Source organism: Hemitrygon akajei, chromosome 1, assembly GCF_048418815.1.
Source record: "Hemitrygon akajei chromosome 1, sHemAka1.3, whole genome shotgun sequence".
Taxonomy (NCBI): domain Eukaryota; kingdom Metazoa; phylum Chordata; class Chondrichthyes; order Myliobatiformes; family Dasyatidae; genus Hemitrygon; species Hemitrygon akajei.
In genome coordinates, this window is record NC_133124.1 from 135,874,417 (window position 1) to 135,888,171 (window position 13,755).

General features: G+C 37.5%; 1 protein-coding gene across 3 annotated transcripts in view; it reads left to right on the forward strand.

The window, feature by feature from the left end:
• The window catches only part of rims2a (regulating synaptic membrane exocytosis 2a), a 1,051,530-nt gene that overhangs the window by 707,653 nt on the left and 330,122 nt on the right, over positions 1 to 13,755 (forward strand). The window lies entirely within an intron of this gene.

Below are 13,755 nucleotides of genomic sequence, written 5' to 3' on the forward strand. Positions count from 1 at the left end.
AGTCAGGAGACCAAGCCTGATTTTGGACACTGACCTGACGAATATTAATCAGATCTAGCATGGGATTAGTATCCTTGCTCATTTCAATGGAGAAGGATAAACAGGTAAGGTATTTATTGCTTAGTTTATTCTTTTAAAAATTACTTTGCTGAGTTTTAAAGTATTTGAATTTTTTTAAAGTGTTCATTGTCTTAATTATTTACAGCAATTTAAATGGTTATTGAATGCACCTGAATATCAGAGACATTAAAAAGAACTGTTATAAAGCTTGTCAGCTAAGACACATTAGATCCCTCGCCTACATCTTGTCTCCTGACAAAGGCTGTTGAGATGTTCTGGAACTTCCCTACCTGAGGCCAACTCACCATTAAGGCTTCTCAGTGTCTCATCACAGTCCTCTGCATTCAGCACGGATAAGTGATGGTAGGCAGAAACAGGGATGGCAGCTAATTAAAGCTGCCTTTCTTCAACCATTATAAAATATCGCAAAGTAGATCTTTGGAATCATCTGCTTAATACAGAGCACTGCTGTAATATGTTCAACAACCTTACAAAGATTGTCATCTTTATTTTCTTCTGATCGATTACTTCTGCAATAGTCTTGGTTTTGTTGATGGCAAAATGTTTTTATCTGGCTTATAATGCAGATAAATGCAGCTGTTATTGCTAGAAGCAGCCTCTGTTATTTATTTATGAAACAATTATGTAATAATAGGGAGGAATTGAATGTAATGCAACAAAAATGTCCTGATGTTCATCCTTTGACAGCTGAAACAAAACTTGGTTTTAGAGGTCTGGATTCAGTTATTCAGAAGCAAATCTAAGAAAAGAATTAATATTTCTGAATAAACTTTTGAAGTTTTTCCATTGTGTAATTCTCTACACCCATTATAAGTAAGAATTTCCAATATTTCATACAATTAGATATAATCTGTGCACCTGCATTTTATCCTGTTGGGTGACAAGACGATTACAGTACTTCAGTCTGTTCAATGACTGCATTGTGCTTTGAAGTTGCGCATAGAAGTCACTGTTGTCTTCTATGCACTGTTGACTACCAAGATGAAAATATGAATGGAGTCATTCATACATATTATTTCCCCTTTCACACCATTTTTCACATTCAATTAGACATTTTTACCTATACAAATTATAAACTGTCTTTTGAGGGCATGCTCCTCACTTCCTTCTCTCAAACAGAGAGGAATTGAAAATAACCTGCATAACCTCAGAAGACAAACACGCTAAGTTCATAAAATACTACGTACCTTTCCAAACTGTGCTCTCCATTAAATACCTTGCAATTAACTGCACATTATCCCTTATTAAGTTAACAGTTAAATTGCAAATTACATTGTCAGCAATGCAGATTGTGCTGTCAGTTAGGCTACATCCACACTACGTCGGATAAATCCATAACCGAAGCTTTTTCTCTTCGTTTTGACCCTCCGTCCACACTAAAATGGCATTTTCGTCCCCCGAAACCGGAGCTTTTCAGAAACGCTCTCCAAAGTGTGTATTTTTGAAAACGCCAATTTGGCAGATCAGTGTGGATGGGGTAACCAGAGAAATCTGAAAACGCTGTCAGATGGCAGCGTGCTATTTAATTGTTTTCTTGAATGCAACCTAACAATTTCAGAACAGACGGCAACGAGACTGAAGCCAGAAGAGTTAGGAATGTACTCACCAAATACTTTGATCCATAACTTACTGAATAAATAAGTATACTCACTTTGCCCTGTTTTCTATCCTTGCTTGTATGAAGGTGGTTTACCTATTTATGCAAGTACTTCTCTGACAATAGATGTGTAACAGCCTAATGTAACATTGTATGGAAATACAAGATAATACTGATGCAGACATGTTTTATACATTTAACAAGGTGCTTTATTAATGCAACAGAGTTAGTCAGTTTTTCAATGTTCGTCGTCAGCCGGGTCATACTGCCCGTGAACTCCCTGTCGGTTGCCTCCATACGCTTCAGTATTTGTTTTTTTTACTTTTAAGTCCTCCTGCGCGAGAGCCAACAGCTGTCTATCCTTTAAGTTTTTCTAGTCTGTAACTGAACACGGCAAGATTCGACACCAAACGTGTCACTTGTTTTCGGTAGATGTGTCCTGCACATGCGCAGTAAGAGGAGATTCGCCGAAATCTCCGTTTCAATGTGGACAGAGATATTTTCAAAAACACATAGTGTGGACGCCTATTGTTTTTACGTGAAACCGGTGTTTTCAAAATTATCCGGTCTAGTGTGGATGTAGCCTTAGTTTTGGGATTGTACCATGACTTGCAAAGTTCTAAGGAAATAAGGAAAATAGATGGTAATTCAATAAATCAAGAAAAAAATTATTTTGTTTCACTGCTGTGTGAACATTATGAGAAGTTATTTGTTCACATTGCTGCAGAGAACTGGAGGGAACAAGAGTGTAGTTCAAACATGAGTGTAAATCCTAAGGTTTTGACCTTTATTGATGGGATGTGGGCATTATTGGTAAGACCAGCATCATTTGTAAAGGCCACATTGAGCAGATTGTGTAGGGAATCTTCCTGAACCTTGGCAATTCTTTAGTTAAGATTGCTTACAAATGCAGTTGCGAAAGAAAATTCCAGGATTTAGATATAGGGTGAATAAAAGAATCAAAGGTTATTTTCAAGATTGTATTGTATATTATTCAAAAACTATTGATATTCCGGTGACCACTTCCCTTTTGGATGATAGACAATATGGGTTTAAGAAATGCTATTTAAGTTGCCTTGGCAAGTAGCTGGAAACAATCAGGAACACAGTTTTCCATAAATAATGCATCCTTATTTCTTGAAGAACATCCATAATCATATCGTGGTCATCAGCACTCTTATGGCTATCAATTCACATTGACTGAACCACATGACAAAAAGGAATTAAATCATATAGTTTGTAGCAAATACTTTTTGGATGGATAATGAGGCCAAATATTTCCATTTTAATATTGCAATTAACAAAATTGCACTTTTACTTTTAAGTTACTTGTAATCTTTCTTAGATTAGTGCTATTCTCCCAGTAATTCTTCCCAGTTATTCATTAGTTCCTGGATAGTAATAGTACTCTGGTAATCATTTGTTTATTTATTGTGATGCACATATTCATTCTTAAAATATGTTTTGTCCATGTAAACACATTCAGTATATCCAATATCAGTATGTCCAACTGCCTTTAGGTTGAAGTTTACAAGAAGCAAATGGGTGAATAAAAGGTGAGCTGCTACTAGTCATTGCAAATGTAAATCCCTGAATTTGGATGCTTGCTGTGTTGTTGGCGGTGTGCTGAGAACCAATCAGTTGAGCAACAATTACACAAATTACTTCTATATCTTTCCCGATAATACCTTTCCTCCCCTTTTTCCAAATAATTTTGATATCACCTAAAGGTATAAACTAATTAAGACAAGGGCATTAAACACTTGCAAGATTATAATGCAAAGCATAGAATGCAAGATATGCCATAACTCAAGATGCTGTTGCTTCCTTTATATACAGAAATCTGGGGTTAATAGGTAAAAAGTTAAAAAGCTGATTCTGCACCAGGAAGCCATGATGGCTTGGAATTTGAATCAGAAAACTATATGATTCATTGCATATTTATGATGTTCCCAGTTTTATAGTATGATCATTGGAAACTTGGACTCATTATTCTAACAATGGATTGATGCTCACCTGTTAAGAAGCTATTCAACCATATTGGACAGGTGACCTTGCACTCTGTTGGCCATTTCCACTATCCACATTATACTTCCACAGATGTAAAACAAAGGAGTCATATCCTCTGCTAATCATGATCGGGGCTTCTTTCTTTGGAGGTGTGGCATGGTATAGAGCTAATACTACAGTAGTGGCAGAACATAGAATGTAAGATATGCCGTAATTCGAAAGATGTGTATATAAAGGAAGCCAATGCGTCTTGAGTTATTGCATACATTGTACTCTATGCTTTGTACAGTCAAAATACCTCATTTACAAGTTTTATTCATCAGGTTCTCCCTTTTGTACTGTTCATTACAATTATATTAATTTTGTTTTTATTTTTAGCAGCATGAACCATATAGTTTATCCCCTCTATCGGGAAGATGCTATAAGGTTACTTCGTTCCCAAAAGATCAACAGTATCTGCTCTGAGGGTGCTTACAATGGTGTTGAGAGGTACTCATTTGACCATTGATCAGATTTTATAAGAACTACTAACCTAGATGATTTGCAAGTATTAGCCAGCATACATATTTGTGTATTGGTTCTGCATATTACAGAGTAGCAATTATTTATGCTACTAGTATTGCAAAAAGGTGCACTGGTAATATGAACCTTGCTGTAGCAATTAGAATTTAGAATTAATCTTTTACAGAAATATGAGAATATCTGTAAGGTAAATTAAAAAGACAATGAAGTAAATGGATTAGGGACAGAGAATCATGGAAAGGTACATCACAGAAACAGGCCCTTCAGCCCATCTAGTCCATGCCAAATCATTTAAACTGTCTACTCCTATTGACCTGCACTGGGACAATAGCCTTCCATACCCCTACCATCTACGTACCTATACAAACTTCTCTTAAATGTTGAAATCAAGCATTCATGCACCACTTGCACTGGCAGCTCGTTCCACACTCTCACCATCCTCTGAGTGAAGAAGTTTCCCCTCATGTTCACTTTTAACTCTTAACCCATGATCTCTAATTGTTGTCCCACACAACTTCAATAGAAAAATCCTGCTTGCATTTACCCTATCTATATCCCTCATAATTTTGTATGCCTCTATCAAATCTCTCCTCAGTCTTCTACGTTCTTAGGAATAAAGTCCTAAGGTATTCAATCTTTCCTTATAACTCAGGCCCTCCAGTCCCAGCAACATTCTTGTAAATTTTCCCTCCATCCTTTCAACCTTAATTACATCTTTCCTAGCTCATTAATGTCCTTTTTTAAGAAGAAAGCTGTCCCCCTTAGTTGGTATTTTTTTTACATTGGGTCCAGTCGCACACTGGTTTTTGAATAAATGAAACTAGACCTACATTTTGAATTTAGTAAAAGCTATAATGGTAGGAGTGAGTGGTTCCAGTATTTTAGCATTGATAATTATTTGTGTATGATTTTCATTGTAACCTATCTGTGATTACACCCCTCAATCTTGAATAATAAGTGTTTTGTTTTTCAAATCATTTTATTATTAATTGTCCGTTATGCCACTGGCATTTAGGGTAGCAATGAAGGTCCTCCATCTCTGTCTGTCCTTGGCCACATAGAGGAATCTTCATTGCTGTTTCCAGAACAATTTTGTTTTCCTGATCAAGGTTGTTAGCCCTGAGCTGAACCCTTAAACCTGAAGGACCGATGGTCCACTCTTGGTCCGTCCTCTACCCTTTAACTGGTTTGGCATAGATGACCCGACCAAGAGCCAAAGCATAAGCCCTGACTGCAGCCAGCATGGCTCTCTGGGTCGCAAGCCTCCAAACTGTGACAAGGTTGTGGCCTTCTTGGAGGTTTTCAAATGATAGCCTACATCATCAGACTAATGTATAAAATTCATTCATTGTCTGATGCATTTTTCCAAGGCCTATGGCTTCAGATAGATGATAGAGTTAATCTGTCATCAGCTTTGTTGCTGTAACTGAGCTCATTTTTATAGAAGCTGCCAACACTAATTGATCAATCATACACAGTATATGATGGCAGTTCATTTATATTTACACAGTAGCTCACAATTGCTTACAGAGAATTGTGTAATTCTTAAAAGGCAAAGTAAGTTTGCAGTTTACAATGGGTCTTAATTTAAATATTTGATTTGAATATACTACTTGCATGTTTTATGGGAACTGCAGTGTATTTATTTGAATATTTATTAGAATGGCATTGAATGCTATGGCACATAAGGAGACCTTGAGGTAGTTTTGAAATTTTGTACTTCAAAAGTTAGGTCTCTATTCTTTGGAGCGTAGAAGGTTGAGGGGGGATTTGATCGAGGTATTTAAAATGTTGAGAGGGATAGATAGAGTTGACGTGAATAGGCTGTTTCCATTGAGAGTAGGGGAGATTCAAACGAGAGGACATGATTTTAGAGTTAGGGGGCAAAAGTTTAAGGGAAACACGAGGGGGTATTTCTTTACTCAGAGAGTGATAGCTGTGTGGAATGAGCTTCCTGTAGAAGTAGTAGAGGCCAGTTCAGTTGTGTCATTTAAGGTAAAATTGGATAGGTATATGGATAGGAAAGGAGTGGAGGGTTATGGGCTGAGTGCGGGTAGGTGGGACTAGGTGAGATTAAGAGTTCGGCACGGACTAGGAGGGCCGGAATGGCCTGTTTCCGTGCTGTGATTGTTATATGGTTATATGGTTAAAAATGGTGACGTTTTGAGCTTCCTAGGAAAGATTCCCATTAACTCTCACCCACATGGTATTAACTCTGCAATTCAGTTGGGTATGTGCATTTCTTAACGTAATACATAACACCAGCAGAACTACCTGACGATAGTGAATTTGATTTCCATTTAAAATTTCTTCAGGAATTTTCTTTTCAATATAAGTATGTTTAGTTTAGAATGTATTTTGTTTCTCAATAGGACCGTGTAATTGTAGAACATATTGCATATTTTTCTGAATGGCTTTGCATCTGACTTTTTTTGGAACCTAATGATATACAAGACATGTGCAGTTCTAATTAGAACAAGACAGTTCTAATTCTTAAGGGCCAATTTTAAAAATTCTAATCTTACTGCCACTATTTAAAGTCCCTGTTTATCAGAAGAATATCAAATTAATAAAATATTTACCATAATTTAAGTAGAGAGTATGACATAATAAGTATAAATAAGGTAACAGGTAGCAACTAAGAAATAATTTCAAAATTAACTATTAATTCTCAATATATTTTAATCTCAAAATATTGGGCAATGGCAAAACAAAATACTATTGCCTGACTGTTTAGGTCAGGAGATGGATACTGTATTCCACTATTGTTGCACAGCTAGAGTTCAAATTAGCCACTCAAGTGGCTTTTTGTATCTGCCAGGTGAGAGTTAGCCTATCTTCTGAAATGCTGAAACTGTTTCTTTATCTTCTCACCCCACCCTTGGCCTGATCCAGGCCCGAGTCCCTGTTAGCATGACTGGAGTTGAATTGTCTAATCAACAGATGAAGTGACTTACATGCATACTATGGCAACACTGGCAGTTTATCAATCTCACAGAAAAAAGGCAGAAATAAGGATTTAAGAGATTTGATAAATAATATTCTGATTGAAATAAGTTAAAATAATTAATTTTAAAACACAGGATTTTATTTTCTCTTTGCATAGGCAATCAGGTAAGATCACTTTGTTTGTTTTTCTATGTAAACCCATTAAGCACAAAATAATACTTCATTCTGCCACGATCAACTTTGAAAATCCTATATTAATCTTTGTTCTGCAGCTTGAAACAAGTTTTGATCTGTGACATCCACAATCTGACACATTAGATTTTAAGACACATCATAAATGACTCTGATACAGGGCCTCTCCTGTTTCTGATAGAGTTCCACTCCTTTGATCTGTTCATACCCCGAGCAGTTCTCAAATCAGAGAAGCAGCCGCCTGGTAATATATTTGAATTAAATTGTAGGCCAATCAAGGGCAATGCAGCGTGAAACTAGGGTATTTAGCTCAGGCATTTCCACGCACTCATGGTAGACAGCAGCCCCACAGATCCCAGCAAATTAGTCCCTCTGATCTCCAGAACACTCATTCATAGGTAGGGACTGTAGTTAGTAACCTGTGGTGGGCCTGTAAAACTCTTATGGACATGCATTTTTCCCGTATTTTCTTCTGAGCTGTTGTTCTGGGCATTCAATAGCAATTTTTTTTCATGCAATTAACTCCCATTGGATTTTCCCTTTGATAAAACTCACTGTAGACACTGGTTTCCTTGTTTGTAAACAAAATATAGAAGCATAACTCAAATTCAAGAATTTCCTTTTGTTAAAAAGAGCACAAATTTTGTGTTATTTGCCACAATGCCTGAGAGTGTAATATGTTTATAACTACAAACATCCATTTCATGTCAATAACCCATATGGTATAAATACATAATTAAAGCATGCAGAACATCTCATTTTATCATCTATTGTGTTTGTGTGTTTAACTTATGATTATGTGTTTAGTTTTGTACTTCTGTGTTAATGTCTTGAACTGTACTTGTTATTTTTTTATTTCTCTGCTTCATCGTTAGGGGAATTAGGCAGCCCAGGAGAGTACCCAATATTTGGTTTGATGGTGGTGCTGCCCATCACCCAGAAAGGTACATCAGAATTAGCTTTCTAATTAGTGCAATGTCATAATCATTGGATTAGATGGGAAAAGGTTGAGGTTGTGTAATAACCACAACCACATTGCCAACTGTAGTGCCATAATTCAGTGATTTTTATTATTGAATTTACATTTGGATGATTTCTTAACGGAGGTAGTAAATTGAAAAAAAAGTCTTTCTTACCCAATGCTTATTTTGACTTTCTTAGTTAGAAACATTCAGTTTGCTGTTATGCATCTGTGACAGAGCACAATTATTTAATTTCTGGAACACTTGCAACACAATAAGTTTCCCATGTTAGTTGTATTGCAAATAAAACTGGATATTTGATGGTAGGTTGGGATGAGGAAGGTAATTAAAACAGCTTCCCTGTAAATAGACATTTGCAAAACAGCTCTGCTATATGTGTGCACTGTTGTAAATGCATTGTAACAAAACTGTTGTCCGCAAAACAGTAACATTGCACTATGGTATTGGTTTAAAACTCTGTCTTTAAAACATTCAAATCAATCATCGGAATGGTCAAGGGAAGAGAATTTGGCAAGGTTTTTCTCTATTGCATCCACTAGTCAACGTTTTTATGTTGCTGGATGGTGATGTGAAATACCAGCCATTGTGTATGTGCTGATTGGAGACAACCAATCAAATTGATTAACTGACTGATGGGTAAAAGGAAAATCACAAAAAAAATTGCAAATGCTGGAAATATGAAATAAAGGCAGAAAATACTGAAAGCTCACCAGACCATCTGTGGAAAGAGAAGCAGTCGACATTACAGGTTTAATATCCTTCATTCTCTTCTCCACAATACTGCTTGCATTTTATTTTTTAATTTTCATTGATTTGCTTTATCTATTTATTGAGATTCAGAATGGAATAGGCCCCTCTGGCCCTTTGAGCCATGCCACCAAGCAATCCCCCGATATAACCCTTGCCTAGTCATGGCCAATTAGCCTACCGACTGGTTTGTCTTTGTACTGTGGTAGGAAACCAGAACAATTGGGTGAAACTCATGAGGAGAATATACAAGCTCCTTACGGGCAGCAGTGGGAACTGAACCTGGTCCTTAGTACTGTAAAGTGTTGTGCTAACCACTATGCTATAATGCCACCCCAATCATGGCATACCCCATTGTTCTCTACCTTCGATAAAAATTGAAAGGATCCCATAATGCCGTTTCATCAATCTATTGACCTGTCCAACTAGATTTAATAATCTATTTATTTGTGATGAAGGTGAAATCCCAAGTCCACATTATGACTGTGCCAGCAAAGCAAATTTCTAGAAATATCCAGCAGTTCAAAGAGAATTTACAATGCCAGTGAGTTTATCTTTTAGGCAAATGTCCTTTCATTGAAAGCTCACTGATCTGAAATGTCTACTCCTTTTCTGCACAGATACTATTTGAACTGCTGAATTTTTTTCAGCATTTTCCATTTTATTTCTGATTTACGGCATGTTCGTGTTTTGCTTTTGTGAATTTCTTCAGTTATGTCTGACATTTAATCTATTCCAGATTCAGGATCTACTTTCCTGTTCAAGTGCACACAAGGGATGAAATGCCTAGGCAAATATGGGAGCCTATAACCTCCTCATTTTATTACAAAACTTTGTTTCAACTCTTTGGAAACAAACCTAAAGATCCTCATTCCAGGGTGCTGGGAGCCTTACTCTGATGCTGGAGGAGTATCTAGGTGCAACTTCCATCTGATCATTTGTCTTTGCTCTTCCACCAGGAGCATCCTCAAAGGTCAGAGGTTGAAGCATAGTTGTTCCCATCAAAGACCGTACTTCTCGGGCACCACAGATAAAATGGAGGAAGGGGACAAAAGACAGTGGAGTTTAGAGGGTTAGGATGGTTGGTTCTAGAGGGTGGTGGAATGGAGAGCTCTCAAGACAGTGGTTAATTCTTAAATCACTTCTAACTTGTGCAAGGTTCCACTTGCAGAAGCAATCAGCACGTATGTATTTGCCACTGGCCATTACCAGGATGCTGTTGGGATTTCCAGAGGAGGATAGTATCCCAGCAGTCCTGTCTCAGGTGCAGTGTCATGGCGGACTGCACAATGGCATTATTGTTATTCTTTCTGGTTGAAGTCGATACTGCCTTTCCAACATAATACATTAATCCCAGAGTTGTTATTTAAACATGCATCTGGTTTCCTACCACTTAGACAATTGATGAAATTGTTTGATAATCTTTTAGAACCAGTACACGTGAAACAGGAATGAGATTGGTCTGTGACTTAGAATATAACACTGACTGTTAAGTGTTGTTGTGAAGGAATCGTTATGTACACTTATGATGTTTGTTTTGGTATGCTTTTCTGAAGATGGTACAATGGTGGAAGTCACAAGGCATGGTCTAATCATGCTGTAGTGAATGGAACTTCAGAGCATTATAGGTAAGCTGATTTGTGTGCTACAGACTGACTAAAGTCTGTCTTTAACTATACAGACTTCCATCCAATCCTCCAGCAGATTGGATGATTATTGCAGTGTGTATAAATGCTGTAGTTTGGTATGTTTGTGGGCTTGATTTTATTTATGAATAAAGGAGAAAGTCACCATTTACATGGCCTTACAGTAGAAATAAAAGCAAGTGACCTGAAAAAACACCCATTTCTCGAAGCGTCCTGCTAAGAAATGGACTGCTTGCCCTTTATTCTATTGTTGCATCAGGATGTGCCGTAATTATATGTTTTACAGTTCACTAATTGAAAAAAAGCTAAAATCTGCATTGGTATAGAGGTTCTACAATATTTAGCATTTTGTTTTACTATCAGTCTTCATACTGCACAAAATGAAAGTAACTTGGGGATGGAAAGGTATCTAAACATTTTACTTATGTACTTATTGAGATACAGCTTGGATTAGGACTTCCCAGACCTTTGAACAACCCCCAATCTAACCCTAGCCTAATCACAGGACAACTTACAATGACCAACTGGTATGTCCTTGGACAGTGGGAGGAAACCCACATGGTCATGGGGAAAAAGTAAAAACTCCTTAAAGGCAGTGGTGAGAATAGAACCTGGATCGCCTGTAGTGTAAAGTGTTGCTCTAATCTCTACGCTCCCCTGCCACCCTATTATCTAATTGTAAGCTATCCAATTAACTGTTATCCAATTGTATGATCCAGCACAGTGACACAGCGGAGGTGAAAAACCATCTAGGTAGTATTTGAGCTCAATGTTTACCATTGGGAATTGTTAATTTGCAATTAAAGTGTAAACATCCATGATCCGTTTTAGAAGTATACTGACATATAATTACCCAAAGAGAAAACTACTCACTCCTTTATTAGCAAACTGCACCTCATTCTTTTCAAGTACCTCTAAATTCCTTCAATGTGTCCTTCATACTAAAATGTTTAGTTGGATGAAGATTGCAGATGGGAGGGTATGGAATGGTGCCAATGTGAAGAGACACAGAGGAGAGCTTTGTTTGCATTGCAGAATGAATCAGAATCAGATTTAATATCACCGGTATATGTCGTGAAATTTGTTGTTTCTGCGGCAGCAATACAATGCAATACATGTGGTAATAATAGAGGAAAAACGTGAATTACAATAAGTTGTGCAAAAATAGAAATAAAAGTAGTAAGGTAGTGTTCATGGGTTCAATGTCCATTCAGGAATTGATTGGCAGAGGGGAAGTAGCTGTTCCTGAGTGGTTGAGTGTGTGCCTTCATGTTCCTCTGCCTTCTCTTGATGGTAGCAATGACAACAGAGCATGTCCTGGTGATGGGAGTCCTTAATGATGGATGCCGCCTTTTTGAGGCATCACTCATTGAAAGTGTCTTTGATACTACAGAGGCTAGTGCCCATGATGGAGCCGACTAAGTTCACAACTTTCTGCAGCTTCTTTTGATGCTGTGTAGTAGCCCTCCACCCCATACCAGACAGTGATGCAGCCGGTTAGAATGCTGTCCACACTACATCTGTAGAAATTTGTGAGTCTTTGGCATTAGCTGGATTTTGAGAAATTGGTTTTGTAGTAGAATATTGGTCTTCCCCTTTCTGATTAGAATGCTGATATACACTAAACTCATTTTACTTATGTTGGTGGCGTCAGACCCTCCTACCAAGAAGGAGTCCGCAGGTCTTTCACCTGAATAGTGGATATTATCTCTCTTCTTATTTCTGTCTCCTTGATCACCACCCTTGAAGGACAGACTCATTTATAGTATATGATGGTCTAGTCCAGAGGGCATTTGTGATAACAATTAAAAATGTTTTTCTTGAACATCTAAAAGCAAAAATAACTTCTGCAAGCCACATGCAATAACATCTAACAATAAGTCCTACAACAAGCCTTTACTATCTATTTTTACCTCTAATTTGTGTCATAATTATGTATTCCATCATTCAACTATTATCCACTCTCACACAGGACAGGGTGAATGTTAAATTTATTGATACTTTTGCTCTGTATCAATGTTGTTGAGATACATCCTAGAATGTGCTGGGACTCATCATCAGCAATATAACCTAGGGTCATTGGGTGCTTCGGGTCTTACAACAGCAGACATCCTAACTCAGGCAACCCAGCCAGGTTTGATCAGGCCCGGTTTGTGTCCCAGCAGCACTGGTCAACGGGTCACATCTCTTGATCCAGGGCCAGCCGGAGGCTCACTCAGCAGCCTCTGTGACGGACCTGATGGCTTTTTAATTTGCAGCCCCCATTATGCCAAGAAGACCATGGGTTCAAACATCTCCTCAATATGGACTTACCAAGGAACTGTCAGTTCTACCATGACCACCTACATGAGCTTTCTGACAGAGCGACCATGTCAGTCCTCAGAGATGATGATACGATAAAGTCAGGGAACTTTAATTGCTTGTCCAGATTAACTTTCAGTTGGTGCATCAACATGGTGTGAAAAATTATCCTAATGGACTTCTCCATCTTTTCAATTTATAAATTGTACATATCTTCCATATTAATATATATTGAAGTTGGACCAAAATTTAAATTTGAGTTTGTTTTCCTCTTGAAAGCCATTTGCTTTAACTAAGATTGGCAAAAATCCTTCCGCTTTACTCGAGATTAAAGGAAGTCAAACAAAATATGCAGTAGTTGTCAAAAATCGAGTGGATTTTGTTTCTAAATCTGTGCATTGCTTTGTGTCCAGAGGGAAGTAGCATTCTTTCACAAATGATTAATTTCCTTCCAAGTTACACTAATTAATGCACTGGGGGTCTGAGAATGTGAAAGCACAGCAGCAGATCTTACAGTACCCAGTGGTAGCTGGTTAAAGTATGAAACTGTTCTCTATCACCAGGGCTTCCACAGATATGAGGGGATTTCTTATTGAAACTTATCGAATATTGAAAGACCTAGATAGAGTCAATGAGGAAGGAATGTTTCCTATTGTGGTGGAGTTTAGGACCAGAGGGCACATCCTCAGAATACAAGGACATCGCTTTAGAAAAGAGATTAGTAATT